Source organism: Pleuronectes platessa, chromosome 16 (assembly GCF_947347685.1).
Source record: "Pleuronectes platessa chromosome 16, fPlePla1.1, whole genome shotgun sequence".
Taxonomy (NCBI): Eukaryota; Metazoa; Chordata; class Actinopteri; order Pleuronectiformes; family Pleuronectidae; genus Pleuronectes; species Pleuronectes platessa.
The window spans coordinates 3897942-3913631 of record NC_070641.1 but is presented as its reverse complement, the minus strand read 5'-3'; the positions used below and the strand labels follow the sequence as shown (position 1 = coordinate 3913631).

Genomic DNA, 15690 nt, shown 5'->3' with positions numbered 1-15690 from the left:
AGAAATGGCAAGATATGCAAAGGGCCAGAGAGTGGAAATACCTGTAGCCTCCCACTACTAAGTTAAAACTTAAAGAGGATCTGGAAAGAGAAGTGACAGGTTTTCAAGAAACCAAAGCAAGCCTATGCACAAAGGTTTGATACCGAAAAGTTTCATCTTGAGGTAGAAGACAATGGATGTCACTCACAAAGGGTTCAATAGTGGAGAATGTGGGCATCGATCCCACTACCTCTCACATGCAAAGCGAGCGCTCTACCATTTGAGCTAATCCCCCTGTGTAAGAATGGCTTCTGTGGCAAATCCTGGCAACCTGTTCAGCATGTATGTTGTTCTGTCCTAGACTGGATCACATTGCCTAGACAAATGAATGAAGTCTCTCATCACAGGCCCTCAGGGGACACTGGACAAGTAAGTGATTTACAGCTGGGGAATTAGCTCAAATGGTAGAGCGCTCGCTTAGCATGCGAGAAGTAGTGGGATCGATGCCCACATTCTCCAGGAAATTTGTTATATCTTGATTTTAGTCTGGTTGGGAAAGTCTTTTAATTCAGTTTGATAAAGTCCCCTTCTAAAACAAGATGGATTTCCTTGTTTTTATGCCATGGACTGATATTATACAGAAATGCTGTTCCATCCTTCCAGCATGGTTCACAGAGTTAAAGAGCCACCGCCAAGTAGGAAGGACATTTTTCTTGAGAGCACATGGGGGAGTATCACCGTTCTTAGACACTAACTAAATGCTCATATTTTCCCCAATAATATGTTTCTAATCTGTCATTTCAAGTTGGTAAGATATTCAGAGCACCTGGTTGATGGTCCTGGTCAGCGTTTTTGTCAGTACACGTGACGAGAATACAGCATTTGAGATAATGATCTGAAGCAGCAGAGTAAGCTGATTCAGTCAATTAGAGTAGAAATTTGTGTCTTGTAAACTTCACTGCGACGAGGATGGGATTCGAACCCACGCGTGCAGAGCACAATGGATTAGCAGTCCATCGCCTTGACCACTCGGCCACCTCGTCCTATTGGGAGGTAAATTTATCTCCTGAAATTCAAACTTTTCCTGTTCTTAAGAGACTTGTTACAATGGTGACAAGTGGCTGTGGACACAAGAAGAAGAAAACTATTGCTGAAAAAACAGGATTCTAACCCATGCGTGCAGACCACAGTTGGTGATCATTTCTTTACTGGAGAACAATTTAGGGGACTACAGGACTCTAACTTATGTTTTCTGGTATTGTACCTGCGTACATAGGCAACTGGCCTTGCTTGTGTTTCTTGAAGATGTAACACTGGTCGTTCAAGAGGCTTCTTTAGTTCTAAAAGAGTTGTGGGAGGTTTCAGGTTTTAAATCTCTCTAGGATCTTCACCTATACTCAGAGTTGGTGTGTAAAACTTGCAGGTCGTTTAACCCCCCACCAAATGGTATTGTGTGGAGCTCCTTGAATCAAGGTGTGTATAGCATTTCGCTATAGTGCGAGTCATTAGGGTTACAAGAAATGGCAAGATATGCAATGGGCCAGAGAGTTGAAATACCTGTAGCCTCCCACTACTAAGTTAAAACTTAAAGAGGATCTGGAAAGAGAAGTGACAGGTTTTCAAGAAACCAAAGCAAGCCTATGCACATAGGTTTGATACCGAAAAGTTTCATCTTGAGGTAGAAGACAATGGATGTCACTCACAAAGGGTTCAATAGTGGAGAATGTGGGCATCGATCCCACTACCTCTCACATGCAAAGCGAGCGCTCTACCATTTGAGCTAATTCCCCAGTGTAAGAATGGCTTCTGTGGCAAATCCTGGCAACCTGTTCAGCATGTATGTTGTTCTGTCCTAGACTGGATCACATTGCCTAGACAAATGAATGAAGTCTCTCATCACAGGCCCTCAGGGGACACTGGACAAGTAAGTGATTTACAGAGATATCTACAGATGGGGAATTAGCTCAAATGGTAGAGCGCTCGCTTAGCATGCGAGAAGTAGTGGGATCGATGCCCACATTCTCCAGGAAATTTGTTATATCTTGATTTTAGTCTGGTTGGGAAAGTCTTTTAATTCAGTTTGATAAAGTCCCCTTCTAAAACAAGATGGATTTCCTTGTTTTTATGCCATGGACTGATATTATACAGAAATGCTGTTCCATCCTTCCAGCATGGTTCACAGAGTTAAAGAGCCACCGCCAAGTAGGAAGGACATTTTATTTGAGAGCACATGGGGGAGTATCACCGTTCTTAGACACTAACTAAAAGCTCATATTTTCCCCAATAATATGTTTCTAATCTGTCATTTCAAGTTGGTAAGATATTCAGAGCACCTGGTTGATGGTCCTGGTCAGCGTTTTTGTCAGTACACGTGACGAGAATACAGCATTTGAGATAATGATCTGAAGCAGCAGAGTAAGCCGATTCAGTCAATTAGAGTAGAAATTTGTGTCTTGTAAACTTCACTGCGACGAGGATGGGATTCGAACCCACGCGTGCAGAGCACAATGGATTAGCAGTCCATCGCCTTGACCACTCGGCCACCTCGTCCTATTCGGAGGTAAATTTATCTCCTGAAATTCAAACTTTTCCTGTTCTTAAGAGACTTGTTACAATGGTGACAAGTGGCTGTGGACACAAGAAGAAGAAAACTATTGCTGAAAAAACAGGATTCTAACCCATGCGTGCAGACCACAGTTGGTGATCATTTCTTTACTGGAGAACAATTTAGGGGACTACAGGACTCTAACTTATGTTTTCTGGTATTGTACCTGCGTACATAGGCAACTGGCCTTGCTTGTGTTTCTTGAAGATGTAACACTGGTCGTTCAAGAGGCTTCTTTAGTTCTAAAAGAGTTGTGGGAGGTTTCAGGTTTTAAATCTCTCTAGGATCTTCACCTATACTCAGAGTTGGTGTGTAAAACTTGCAGGTCGTTTAACCCCCCACCAAATGGTATTGTGTGGAGCTCCTTGAATCAAGGTGTGTATAGCATTTCGCTATGGTGTGAGTCATTAGGGTTACAAGAAATGGCAAGATATGCAAAGGGGCAGAGAGTGGAAATACCTGTAGCCTCCCACTACTAAGTTAAAACTTAAAGAGGATCTGGAAAGAGAAGTGACAGGTTTTCAAGAAACCAAAGCAAGCCTATGCACAAAGGTTTGATACCGAAAAGTTTCATCTTGAGGTAGAAGACAATGGATGTCACTCACAAAGGGTTCAATAGTGGAGAATGTGGGCATCGATCCCACTACCTCTCACATGCAAAGCGAGCGCTCTACCATTTGAGCTAATCCCCCTGTGTAAGAATGGCTTCTGTGGCAAATCCTGGCAACCTGTTCAGCATGTATGTTGTTCTGTCCTAGACTGGATCACATTGCCTAGACAAATGAATGAAGTCTCTCATCACAGGCCCTCAGGGGACACTGGACAAGTAAGTGATTTACAGCTGGGGAATTAGCTCAAATGGTAGAGCGCTCGCTTAGCATGCGAGAAGTAGTGGGATCGATGCCCACATTCTCCAGGAAATTTGTTATATCTTGATTTTAGTCTGGTTGGGAAAGTCTTTTAATTCAGTTTGATAAAGTCCCCTTCTAAAACAAGATGGATTTCCTTGTTTTTATGCCATGGACTGATATTATACAGAAATGCTGTTCCATCCTTCCAGCATGGTTCACAGAGTTAAAGAGCCACCGCCAAGTAGGAAGGACATTTTTCTTGAGAGCACATGGGGGAGTATCACCGTTCTTAGACACTAACTAAATGCTCATATTTTCCCCAATAATATGTTTCTAATCTGTCATTTCAAGTTGGTAAGATATTCAGAGCACCTGGTTGATGGTCCTGGTCAGCGTTTTTGTCAGTACACGTGACGAGAATACAGCATTTGAGATAATGATCTGAAGCAGCAGAGTAAGCTGATTCAGTCAATTAGAGTAGAAATTTGTGTCTTGTAAACTTCACTGCGACGAGGATGGGATTCGAACCCACGCGTGCAGAGCACAATGGATTAGCAGTCCATCGCCTTGACCACTCGGCCAACTCGTCCTATTGGGAGTTAAATTTATCTCCTGAAATTCAAACTTTTCCTGTTCTTAAGAGACTTGTTACAATGGTGACAAGTGGCTGTGGACACAAGAAGAAGAAAACTATTGCTGAAAAAACAGGATTCTAACCCATGCGTGCAGACCACAGTTGGTGATCATTTCTTTACTGGAGAACAATTTAGGGGACTACAGGACTCTAACTTATGTTTTCTGGTATTGTACCTGCGTACATAGGCAACTGGCCTTGCTTGTGTTTCTTGAAGATGTAACACTGGTCGTTCAAGAGGCTTCTTTAGTTCTAAAAGAGTTGTGGGAGGTTTCAGGTTTTAAATCTCTCTAGGATCTTCACCTATACTCAGAGTTGGTGTGTAAAACTTGCAGGTCGTTTAACCCCCCACCAAATGGTATTGTGTGGAGCTCCTTGAATCAAGGTGTGTATAGCATTTCGCTATGGTGTGAGTCATTAGGGTTACAAGAAATGGCAAGATATGCAAAGGGCCAGAGAGTGGAAATACCTGTAGCCTCCCACTACTAAGTTAAAACTTAAAGAGGATCTGGAAAGAGAAGTGACAGGTTTTCAAGAAACCAAAGCAAGCCTATGCACAAAGGTTTGATACCGAAAAGTTTCATCTTGAGGTAGAAGACAATGGATGTCACTCACAAAGGGTTCAATAGTGGAGAATGTGGGCATCGATCCCACTACCTCTCACATGCAAAGCGAGCGCTCTACCATTTGAGCTAATCCCCCTGTGTAAGAATGGCTTCTGTGGCAAATCCTGGCAACCTGTTCAGCATGTATGTTGTTCTGTCCTAGACTGGATCACATTGCCTAGACAAATGAATGAAGTCTCTCATCACAGGCCCTCAGCGGACACTGGACAAGTAAGTGATTTACAGCTGGGGAATTAGCTCAAATGGTAGAGCGCTCGCTTAGCATGCGAGAAGTAGTGGGATCGATGCCCACATTCTCCAGGAAATTTGTTATATCTTGATTTTAGTCTGGTTGGGAAAGTCTTTTAATTCAGTTTGATAAAGTCCCCTTCTAAAACAAGATGGATTTCCTTGTTTTTATGCCATGGACTGATATTATACAGAAATGCTGTTCCATCCTTCCAGCATGGTTCACAGAGTTAAAGAGCCACCGCCAAGTAGGAAGGACATTTTTCTTGAGAGCACATGGGGGAGTATCACCGTTCTTAGACACTAACTAAATGCTCATATTTTCCCCAATAATATGTTTCTAATCTGTCATTTCAAGTTGGTAAGATATTCAGAGCACCTGGTTGATGGTCCTGGTCAGCGTTTTTGTCAGTACACGTGACGAGAATACAGCATTTGAGATAATGATCTGAAGCAGCAGAGTAAGCTGATTCAGTCAATTAGAGTAGAAATTTGTGTCTTGTAAACTTCACTGCGACGAGGATGGGATTCGAACCCACGCGTGCAGAGCACAATGGATTAGCAGTCCATCGCCTTGACCACTCGGCCACCTCGTCCTATTGGGAGGTAAATTTATCTCCTGAAATTCAAACTTTTCCTGTTCTTAAGAGACTTGTTACAATGGTGACAAGTGGCTGTGGACACAAGAAGAAGAAAACTATTGCTGAAAAAACAGGATTCTAACCCATGCGTGCAGACCACAGTTGGTGATCATTTCTTTACTGGAGAACAATTTAGGGGACTACAGGACTCTAACTTATGTTTTCTGGTATTGTACCTGCGTACATAGGCAACTGGCCTTGCTTGTGTTTCTTGAAGATGTAACACTGGTCGTTCAAGAGGCTTCTTTAGTTCTAAAAGAGTTGTGGGAGGTTTCAGGTTTTAAATCTCTCTAGGATCTTCACCTATACTCAGAGTTGGTGTGTAAAACTTGCAGGTCGTTTAACCCCCCACCAAATGGTATTGTGTGGAGCTCCTTGAATCAAGGTGTGTATAGCATTTCGCTATGGTGTGAGTCATTAGGGTTACAAGAAATGGCAAGATATGCAAAGGGCCAGAGAGTGGAAATACCTGTAGCCTCCCACTACTAAGTTAAAACTTAAAGAGGATCTGGAAAGAGAAGTGACAGGTTTTCAAGAAACCAAAGCAAGCCTATGCACAAAGGTTTGATACAGAAAAGTTTCATCTTGAGGTAGAAGACAATGGATGTCACTCACAAAGGGTTCAATAGTGGAGAATGTGGGCATCGATCCCACTACCTCTCACATGCAAAGCGAGCGCTCTACCATTTGAGCTAATCCCCCTGTGTAAGAATGGCTTCTGTGGCAAATCCTGGCAACCTGTTCAGCATGTATGTTGTTCTGTCCTAGACTGGATCACATTGCCTAGACAAATGAATGAAGTCTCTCATCACAGGCCCTCAGGGGACACTGGACAAGTAAGTGATTTACAGCTGGGGAATTAGCTCAAATGGTAGAGCGCTCGCTTAGCATGCGAGAAGTAGTGGGATCGATGCCCACATTCTCCAGGAAATTTGTTATATCTTGATTTTAGTCTGGTTGGGAAAGTCTTTTAATTCAGTTTGATAAAGTCCCCTTCTAAAACAAGATGGATTTCCTTGTTTTTATGCCATGGACTGATATTATACAGAAATGCTGTTCCATCCTTCCAGCATGGTTCACAGAGTTAAAGAGCCACCGCCAAGTAGGAAGGACATTTTTCTTGAGAGCACATGGGGGAGTATCACCGTTCTTAGACACTAACTAAATGCTCATATTTTCCCCAATAATATGTTTCTAATCTGTCATTTCAAGTTGGTAAGATATTCAGAGCACCTGGTTGATGGTCCTGGTCAGCGTTTTTGTCAGTACACGTGACGAGAATACAGCATTTGAGATAATGATCTGAAGCAGCAGAGTAAGCTGATTCAGTCAATTAGAGTAGAAATTTGTGTCTTGTAAACTTCACTGCGACGAGGATGGGATTCGAACCCACGCGTGCAGAGCACAATGGATTAGCAGTCCATCGCCTTGACCACTCGGCCACCTCGTCCTATTGGGAGGTAAATTTATCTCCTGAAATTCAAACTTTTCCTGTTCTTAAGAGACTTGTTACAATGGTGACAAGTGGCTGTGGACACAAGAAGAAGAAAACTATTGCTGAAAAAACAGGATTCTAACCCATGCGTGCAGACCACAGTTGGTGATCATTTCTTTACTGGAGAACAATTTAGGGGACTACAGGACTCTAACTTATGTTTTCTGGTATTGTACCTGCGTACATAGGCAACTGGCCTTGCTTGTGTTTCTTGAAGATGTAACACTGGTCGTTCAAGAGGCTTCTTTAGTTCTAAAAGAGTTGTGGGAGGTTTCAGGTTTTAAATCTCTCTAGGATCTTCACCTATACTCAGAGTTGGTGTGTAAAACTTGCAGGTCGTTTAACCCCCCACCAAATGGTATTGTGTGGAGCTCCTTGAATCAAGGTGTGTATAGCATTTCGCTATAGTGCGAGTCATTAGGGTTACAAGAAATGGCAAGATATGCAATGGGCCAGAGAGTTGAAATACCTGTAGCCTCCCAATACTAAGTTAAAACTTAAAGAGGATCTGGAAAGAGAAGTGACAGGTTTTCAAGAAACCAAAGCAAGCCTATGCACATAGGTTTGATACCGAAAAGTTTCATCTTGAGGTAGAAGACAATGGATGTCACTCACAAAGGGTTCAATAGTGGAGAATGTGGGCATCGATCCCACTACCTCTCACATGCAAAGCGAGCGCTCTACCATTTGAGCTAATTCCCCAGTGTAAGAATGGCTTCTGTGGCAAATCCTGGCAACCTGTTCAGCATGTATGTTGTTCTGTCCTAGACTGGATCACATTGCCTAGACAAATGAATGAAGTCTCTCATCACAGGCCCTCAGGGGACACTGGACAAGTAAGTGATTTACAGAGATATCTACAGATGGGGAATTAGCTCAAATGGTAGAGCGCTCGCTTAGCATGCGAGAAGTAGTGGGATCGATGCCCACATTCTCCAGGAAATTTGTTATATCTTGATTTTAGTCTGGTTGGGAAAGTCTTTTAATTCAGTTTGATAAAGTCCCCTTCTAAAACAAGATGGATTTCCTTGTTTTTATGCCATGGACTGATATTATACAGAAATGCTGTTCCATCCTTCCAGCATGGTTCACAGAGTTAAAGAGCCACCGCCAAGTAGGAAGGACATTTTATTTGAGAGCACATGGGGGAGTATCACCGTTCTTAGACACTAACTAAAAGCTCATATTTTCCCCAATAATATGTTTCTAATCTGTCATTTCAAGTTGGTAAGATATTCAGAGCACCTGGTTGATGGTCCTGGTCAGCGTTTTTGTCAGTACACGTGACGAGAATACAGCATTTGAGATAATGATCTGAAGCAGCAGAGTAAGCCGATTCAGTCAATTAGAGTAGAAATTTGTGTCTTGTAAACTTCACTGCGACGAGAATGGGATTCGAACCCACGCGTGCAGAGCACAATTGATTAGCAGTCCATCGCCTTGACCACTCGGCCACCTCGTCCTATTCGGAGGTAAATTTATCTCCTGAAATTCAAACTTTTCCTGTTCTTAAGAGACTTGTTACAATGGTGACAAGTGGCTGTGGACACAAGAAGAAGAAAACTATTGCTGAAAAAACAGGATTCTAACCCATGCGTGCAGACCACAGTTGGTGATCATTTCTTTACTGGAGAACAATTTAGGGGACTACAGGACTCTAACTTATGTTTTCTGGTATTGTACCTGCGTACATAGGCAACTGGCCTTGCTTGTGTTTCTTGAAGATGTAACACTGGTCGTTCAAGAGGCTTCTTTAGTTCTAAAAGAGTTGTGGGAGGTTTCAGGTTTTAAATCTCTCTAGGATCTTCACCTATACTCAGAGTTGGTGTGTAAAACTTGCAGGTCGTTTAACCCCCCACCAAATGGTATTGTGTGGAGCTCCTTGAATCAAGGTGTGTATAGCATTTCGCTATGGTGTGAGTCATTAGGGTTACAAGAAATGGCAAGATATGCAAAGGGGCAGAGAGTGGAAATACCTGTAGCCTCCCACTACTAAGTTAAAACTTAAAGAGGATCTGGAAAGAGAAGTGACAGGTTTTCAAGAAACCAAAGCAAGCCTATGCACAAAGGTTTGATACCGAAAAGTTTCATCTTGAGGTAGAAGACAATGGATGTCACTCACAAAGGGTTCAATAGTGGAGAATGTGGGCATCGATCCCACTACCTCTCACATGCAAAGCGAGCGCTCTACCATTTGAGCTAATCCCCCTGTGTAAGAATGGCTTCTGTGGCAAATCCTGGCAACCTGTTCAGCATGTATGTTGTTCTGGCCTAGACTGGATCACATTGCCTAGACAAATGAATGAAGTCTCTCATCACAGGCCCTCAGGGGACACTGGACAAGTAAGTGATTTACAGCTGGGGAATTAGCTCAAATGGTAGAGCGCTCGCTTAGCATGCGAGAAGTAGTGGGATCGATGCCCACATTCTCCAGGAAATTTGTTATATCTTGATTTTAGTCTGGTTGGGAAAGTCTTTTAATTCAGTTTGATAAAGTCCCCTTCTAAAACAAGATGGATTTCCTTGTTTTTATGCCATGGACTGATATTATACAGAAATGCTGTTCCATCCTTCCAGCATGGTTCACAGAGTTAAAGAGCCACCGCCAAGTAGGAAGGACATTTTTCTTGAGAGCACATGGGGGAGTATCACCGTTCTTAGACACTAACTAAATGCTCATATTTTCCCCAATAATATGTTTCTAATCTGTCATTTCAAGTTGGTAAGATATTCAGAGCACCTGGTTGATGGTCCTGGTCAGCGTTTTTGTCAGTACACGTGACGAGAATACAGCATTTGAGATAATGATCTGAAGCAGCAGAGTAAGCTGATTCAGTCAATTAGAGTAGAAATTTGTGTCTTGTAAACTTCACTGCGACGAGGATGGGATTCGAACCCACGCGTGCAGAGCACAATGGATTAGCAGTCCATCGCCTTGACCACTCGGCCACCTCGTCCTATTGGGAGTTAAATTTATCTCCTGAAATTCAAACTTTTCCTGTTCTTAAGAGACTTGTTACAATGGTGACAAGTGGCTGTGGACACAAGAAGAAGAAAACTATTGCTGAAAAAACAGGATTCTAACCCATGCGTGCAGACCACAGTTGGTGATCATTTCTTTACTGGAGAACAATTTAGGGGACTACAGGACTCTAACTTATGTTTTCTGGTATTGTACCTGCGTACATAGGCAACTGGCCTTGCTTGTGTTTCTTGAAGATGTAACACTGGTCGTTCAAGAGGCTTCTTTAGTTCTAAAAGAGTTGTGGGAGGTTTCAGGTTTTAAATCTCTCTAGGATCTTCACCTATACTCAGAGTTGGTGTGTAAAACTTGCAGGTCGTTTAACCCCCCACCAAATGGTATTGTGTGGAGCTCCTTGAATCAAGGTGTGTATAGCATTTCGCTATGGTGTGAGTCATTAGGGTTACAAGAAATGGCAAGATATGCAAAGGGCCAGAGAGTGGAAATACCTGTAGCCTCCCACTACTAAGTTAAAACTTAAAGAGGATCTGGAAAGAGAAGTGACAGGTTTTCAAGAAACCAAAGCAAGCCTATGCACAAAGGTTTGATACCGAAAAGTTTCATCTTGAGGTAGAAGACAATGGATGTCACTCACAAAGGGTTCAATAGTGGAGAATGTGGGCATCGATCCCACTACCTCTCACATGCAAAGCGAGCGCTCTACCATTTGAGCTAATCCCCCTGTGTAAGAATGGCTTCTGTGGCAAATCCTGGCAACCTGTTCAGCATGTATGTTGTTCTGTCCTAGACTGGATCACATTGCCTAGACAAATGAATGAAGTCTCTCATCACAGGCCCTCAGGGGACACTGGACAAGTAAGTGATTTACAGCTGGGGAATTAGCTCAAATGGTAGAGCGCTCGCTTAGCATGCGAGAAGTAGTGGGATCGATGCCCACATTCTCCAGGAAATTTGTTATATCTTGATTTTAGTCTGGTTGGGAAAGTCTTTTAATTCAGTTTGATAAAGTCCCCTTCTAAAACAAGATGGATTTCCTTGTTTTTATGCCATGGACTGATATTATACAGAAATGCTGTTCCATCCTTCCAGCATGGTTCACAGAGTTAAAGAGCCACCGCCAAGTAGGAAGGACATTTTTCTTGAGAGCACATGGGGGAGTATCACCGTTCTTAGACACTAACTAAATGCTCATATTTTCCCCAATAATATGTTTCTAATCTGTCATTTCAAGTTGGTAAGATATTCAGAGCACCTGGTTGATGGTCCTGGTCAGCGTTTTTGTCAGTACACGTGACGAGAATACAGCATTTGAGATAATGATCTGAAGCAGCAGAGTAAGCTGATTCAGTCAATTAGAGTAGAAATTTGTGTCTTGTAAACTTCACTGCGACGAGGATGGGATTCGAACCCACGCGTGCAGAGCACAATGGATTAGCAGTCCATCGCCTTGACCACTCGGCCACCTCGTCCTATTGGGAGGTAAATTTATCTCCTGAAATTCAAACTTTTCCTGTTCTTAAGAGACTTGTTACAATGGTGACAAGTGGCTGTGGACACAAGAAGAAGAAAACTATTGCTGAAAAAACAGGATTCTAACCCATGCGTGCAGACCACAGTTGGTGATCATTTCTTTACTGGAGAACAATTTAGGGGACTACAGGACTCTAACTTATGTTTTCTGGTATTGTACCTGCGTACATAGGCAACTGGCCTTGCTTGTGTTTCTTGAAGATGTAACACTGGTCGTTCAAGAGGCTTCTTTAGTTCTAAAAGAGTTGTGGGAGGTTTCAGGTTTTAAATCTCTCTAGGATCTTCACCTATACTCAGAGTTGGTGTGTAAAACTTGCAGGTCGTTTAACCCCCCACCAAATGGTATTGTGTGGAGCTCCTTGAATCAAGGTGTGTATAGCATTTCGCTATAGTGCGAGTCATTAGGGTTACAAGAAATGGCAAGATATGCAATGGGCCAGAGAGTTGAAATACCTGTAGCCTCCCACTACTAAGTTAAAACTTAAAGAGGATCTGGAAAGAGAAGTGACAGGTTTTCAAGAAACCAAAGCAAGCCTATGCACATAGGTTTGATACCGAAAAGTTTCATCTTGAGGTAGAAGACAATGGATGTCACTCACAAAGGGTTCAATAGTGGAGAATGTGGGCATCGATCCCACTACCTCTCACATGCAAAGCGAGCGCTCTACCATTTGAGCTAATTCCCCAGTGTAAGAATGGCTTCTGTGGCAAATCCTGGCAACCTGTTCAGCATGTATGTTGTTCTGTCCTAGACTGGATCACATTGCCTAGACAAATGAATGAAGTCTCTCATCACAGGCCCTCAGGGGACACTGGACAAGTAAGTGATTTACAGAGATATCTACAGATGGGGAATTAGCTCAAATGGTAGAGCGCTCGCTTAGCATGCGAGAAGTAGTGGGATCGATGCCCACATTCTCCAGGAAATTTGTTATATCTTGATTTTAGTCTGGTTGGGAAAGTCTTTTAATTCAGTTTGATAAAGTCCCCTTCTAAAACAAGATGGATTTCCTTGTTTTTATGCCATGGACTGATATTATACAGAAATGCTGTTCCATCCTTCCAGCATGGTTCACAGAGTTAAAGAGCCACCGCCAAGTAGGAAGGACATTTTATTTGAGAGCACATGGGGGAGTATCACCGTTCTTAGACACTAACTAAAAGCTCATATTTTCCCCAATAATATGTTTCTAATCTGTCATTTCAAGTTGGTAAGATATTCAGAGCACCTGGTTGATGGTCCTGGTCAGCGTTTTTGTCAGTACACGTGACGAGAATACAGCATTTGAGATAATGATCTGAAGCAGCAGAGTAAGCCGATTCAGTCAATTAGAGTAGAAATTTGTGTCTTGTAAACTTCACTGCGACGAGGATGGGATTCGAACCCACGCGTGCAGAGCACAATGGATTAGCAGTCCATCGCCTTGACCACTCGGCCACCTCGTCCTATTCGGAGGTGAATTTATCTCCTGAAATTCAAACTTTTCCTGTTCTTAAGAGACTTGTTACACTGGTGACAAGTGGCTGTGGACACAAGAAGAAGAAAACTATTGCTGAAAAAACAGGATTCTAACCCATGCGTGCAGACCACAGTTGGTGATCATTTCTTTACTGGAGAACAATTTAGGGGACTACAGGACTCTAACTTATGTTTTCTGGTATTGTACCTGCGTACATAGGCAACTGGCCTTGCTTGTGTTTCTTGAAGATGTAACACTGGTCGTTCAAGAGGCTTCTTTAGTTCTAAAAGAGTTGTGGGAGGTTTCAGGTTTTAAATCTCTCTAGGATCTTCACCTATACTCAGAGTTGGTGTGTAAAACTTGCAGGTCGTTTAACCCCCCACCAAATGGTATTGTGTGGAGCTCCTTGAATCAAGGTGTGTATAGCATTTCGCTATAGTGCGAGTCATTAGGGTTACAAGAAATGGCAAGATATGCAATGGGCCAGAGAGTTGAAATACCTGTAGCCTCCCACTACTAAGTTAAAACTTAAAGAGGATCTGGAAAGAGAAGTGACAGGTTTTCAAGAAACCAAAGCAAGCCTATGCACATAGGTTTGATACCGAAAAGTTTCATCTTGAGGTAGAAGACAATGGATGTCACTCACAAAGGGTTCAATAGTGGAGAATGTGGGCATCGATCCCACTACCTCTCACATGCAAAGCGAGCGCTCTACCATTTGAGCTAATTCCCCAGTGTAAGAATGGCTTCTGTGGCAAATCCTGGCAACCTGTTCAGCATGTATGTTGTTCTGTCCTAGACTGGATCACATTGCCTAGACAAATGAATGAAGTCTCTCATCACAGGCCCTCAGGGGACACTGGACAAGTAAGTGATTTACAGAGATATCTACAGATGGGGAATTAGCTCAAATGGTAGAGCGCTCGCTTAGCATGCGAGAAGTAGTGGGATCGATGCCCACATTCTCCAGGAAATTTGTTATATCTTGATTTTAGTCTGGTTGGGAAAGTCTTTTAATTCAGTTTGATAAAGTCCCCTTCTAAAACAAGATGGATTTCCTTGTTTTTATGCCATGGACTGATATTATACAGAAATGCTGTTCCATCCTTCCAGCATGGTTCACAGAGTTAAAGAGCCACCGCCAAGTAGGAAGGACATTTTATTTGAGAGCACATGGGGGAGTATCACCGTTCTTAGACACTAACTAAATGCTCATATTTTCCCCAATAATATGTTTCTAATCTGTCATTTCAAGTTGGTAAGATATTCAGAGCACCTGGTTGATGGTCCTGGTCAGCGTTTTTGTCAGTACACGTGACGAGAATACAGCATTTGAGATAATGATCTGAAGCAGCAGAGTAAGCTGATTCAGTCAATTAGAGTAGAAATTTGTGTCTTGTAAACTTCACTGCGACGAGGATGGGATTCGAACCCACGCGTGCAGAGCACAATGGATTAGCAGTCCATCGCCTTGACCACTCGGCCACCTCGTCCTATTGGGAGGTAAATTTATCTCCTGAAATTCAAACTTTTCCTGTTCTTAAGAGACTTGTTACAATGGTGACAAGTGGCTGTGGACACAAGAAGAAGAAAACTATTGCTGAAAAAACAGGATTCTAACCCATGCGTGCAGACCACAGTTGGTGATCATTTCTTTACTGGAGAACAATTTAGGGGACTACAGGACTCTAACTTATGTTTTCTGGTATTGTACCTGCGTACATAGGCAACTGGCCTTGCTTGTGTTTCTTGAAGATGTAACACTGGTCGTTCAAGAGGCTTCTTTAGTTCTAAAAGAGTTGTGGGAGGTTTCAGGTTTTAAATCTCTCTAGGATCTTCACCTATACTCAGAGTTGGTGTGTAAAACTTGCAGGTCGTTTAACCCCCCACCAAATGGTATTGTGTGGAGCTCCTTGAATCAAGGTGTGTATAGCATTTCGCTATGGTGTGAGTCATTAGGGTTACAAGAAATGGCAAGATATGCAAAGGGCCAGAGAGTGGAAATACCTGTAGCCTCCCACTACTAAGTTAAAACTTAAAGAGGATCTGGAAAGAGAAGTGACAGGTTTTCAAGAAACCAAAGCAAGCCTATGCACAAAGGTTTGATACCGAAAAGTTTCATCTTGAGGTAGAAGACAATGGATGTCACTCACAAAGGGTTCAATAGTGGAGAATGTGGGCATCGATCCCACTACCTCTCACATGCAAAGCGAGCGCTCTACCATTTGAGCTAATCCCCCTGTGTAAGAATGGCTTCTGTGGCAAATCCTGGCAACCTGTTCAGCATGTATGTTGTTCTGTCCTAGACTGGATCACATTGCCTAGACAAATGAATGAAGTCTCTCATCACAGGCCCTCAGGGGACACTGGACAAGTAAGTGATTTACAGCTGGGGAATTAGCTCAAATGGTAGAGCGCTCGCTTAGCATGCGAGAAGTAGTGGGATCGATGCCCACATTCTCCAGGAAATTTGTTATATCTTGATTTTAGTCTGGTTGGGAAAGTCTTTTAATTCAGTTTGATAAAGTCCCCTTCTAAAACAAGATGGATTTCCTTGTTTTTATGCCATGGACTGATATTATACAGAAATGCTGTTCCATCCTTCCAGCATGGTTCACAGAGTTAAAGAGCCACCGCCAAGTAGGAAGGACATTTTTC

General features: G+C 42.7%; 10 non-coding genes across 10 annotated transcripts; all 10 read right to left on the bottom strand.

Annotated features, from left to right (window-relative positions):
• Positions 1–940: 940 nt before the first annotated feature.
• trnas-gcu (transfer RNA serine (anticodon GCU)) lies at positions 941–1022 on the bottom strand. The gene has a single exon. It is a non-coding gene; the product is annotated as a tRNA-Ser (tRNA).
• Positions 1023–2447: 1425 nt separating this feature from the next.
• trnas-gcu (transfer RNA serine (anticodon GCU)) lies at positions 2448–2529 on the bottom strand. The gene has a single exon. It is a non-coding gene; the product is annotated as a tRNA-Ser (tRNA).
• Positions 2530–3942: 1413 nt separating this feature from the next.
• Positions 3943–4024, bottom strand: trnas-gcu (transfer RNA serine (anticodon GCU)). The gene has a single exon. It is a non-coding gene; the product is annotated as a tRNA-Ser (tRNA).
• Positions 4025–5437: 1413 nt separating this feature from the next.
• On the bottom strand, positions 5438–5519 carry trnas-gcu (transfer RNA serine (anticodon GCU)). Its single transcript has one exon. It is a non-coding gene; the product is annotated as a tRNA-Ser (tRNA).
• A 1413-nt stretch (positions 5520–6932) lies between these two features.
• Positions 6933–7014, bottom strand: trnas-gcu (transfer RNA serine (anticodon GCU)). The gene has a single exon. It is a non-coding gene; the product is annotated as a tRNA-Ser (tRNA).
• Positions 7015–8439: 1425 nt separating this feature from the next.
• On the bottom strand, positions 8440–8521 carry trnas-gcu (transfer RNA serine (anticodon GCU)). Its single transcript has one exon. It is a non-coding gene; the product is annotated as a tRNA-Ser (tRNA).
• Positions 8522–9934: 1413 nt separating this feature from the next.
• On the bottom strand, positions 9935–10016 carry trnas-gcu (transfer RNA serine (anticodon GCU)). Its single transcript has one exon. It is a non-coding gene; the product is annotated as a tRNA-Ser (tRNA).
• A 1413-nt stretch (positions 10017–11429) lies between these two features.
• On the bottom strand, positions 11430–11511 carry trnas-gcu (transfer RNA serine (anticodon GCU)). Its single transcript has one exon. It is a non-coding gene; the product is annotated as a tRNA-Ser (tRNA).
• A 1425-nt stretch (positions 11512–12936) lies between these two features.
• Positions 12937–13018, bottom strand: trnas-gcu (transfer RNA serine (anticodon GCU)). The gene has a single exon. It is a non-coding gene; the product is annotated as a tRNA-Ser (tRNA).
• Positions 13019–14443: 1425 nt separating this feature from the next.
• Positions 14444–14525, bottom strand: trnas-gcu (transfer RNA serine (anticodon GCU)). Its single transcript has one exon. It is a non-coding gene; the product is annotated as a tRNA-Ser (tRNA).
• Between the last annotated feature and the right edge of the window lie 1165 nt (positions 14526–15690).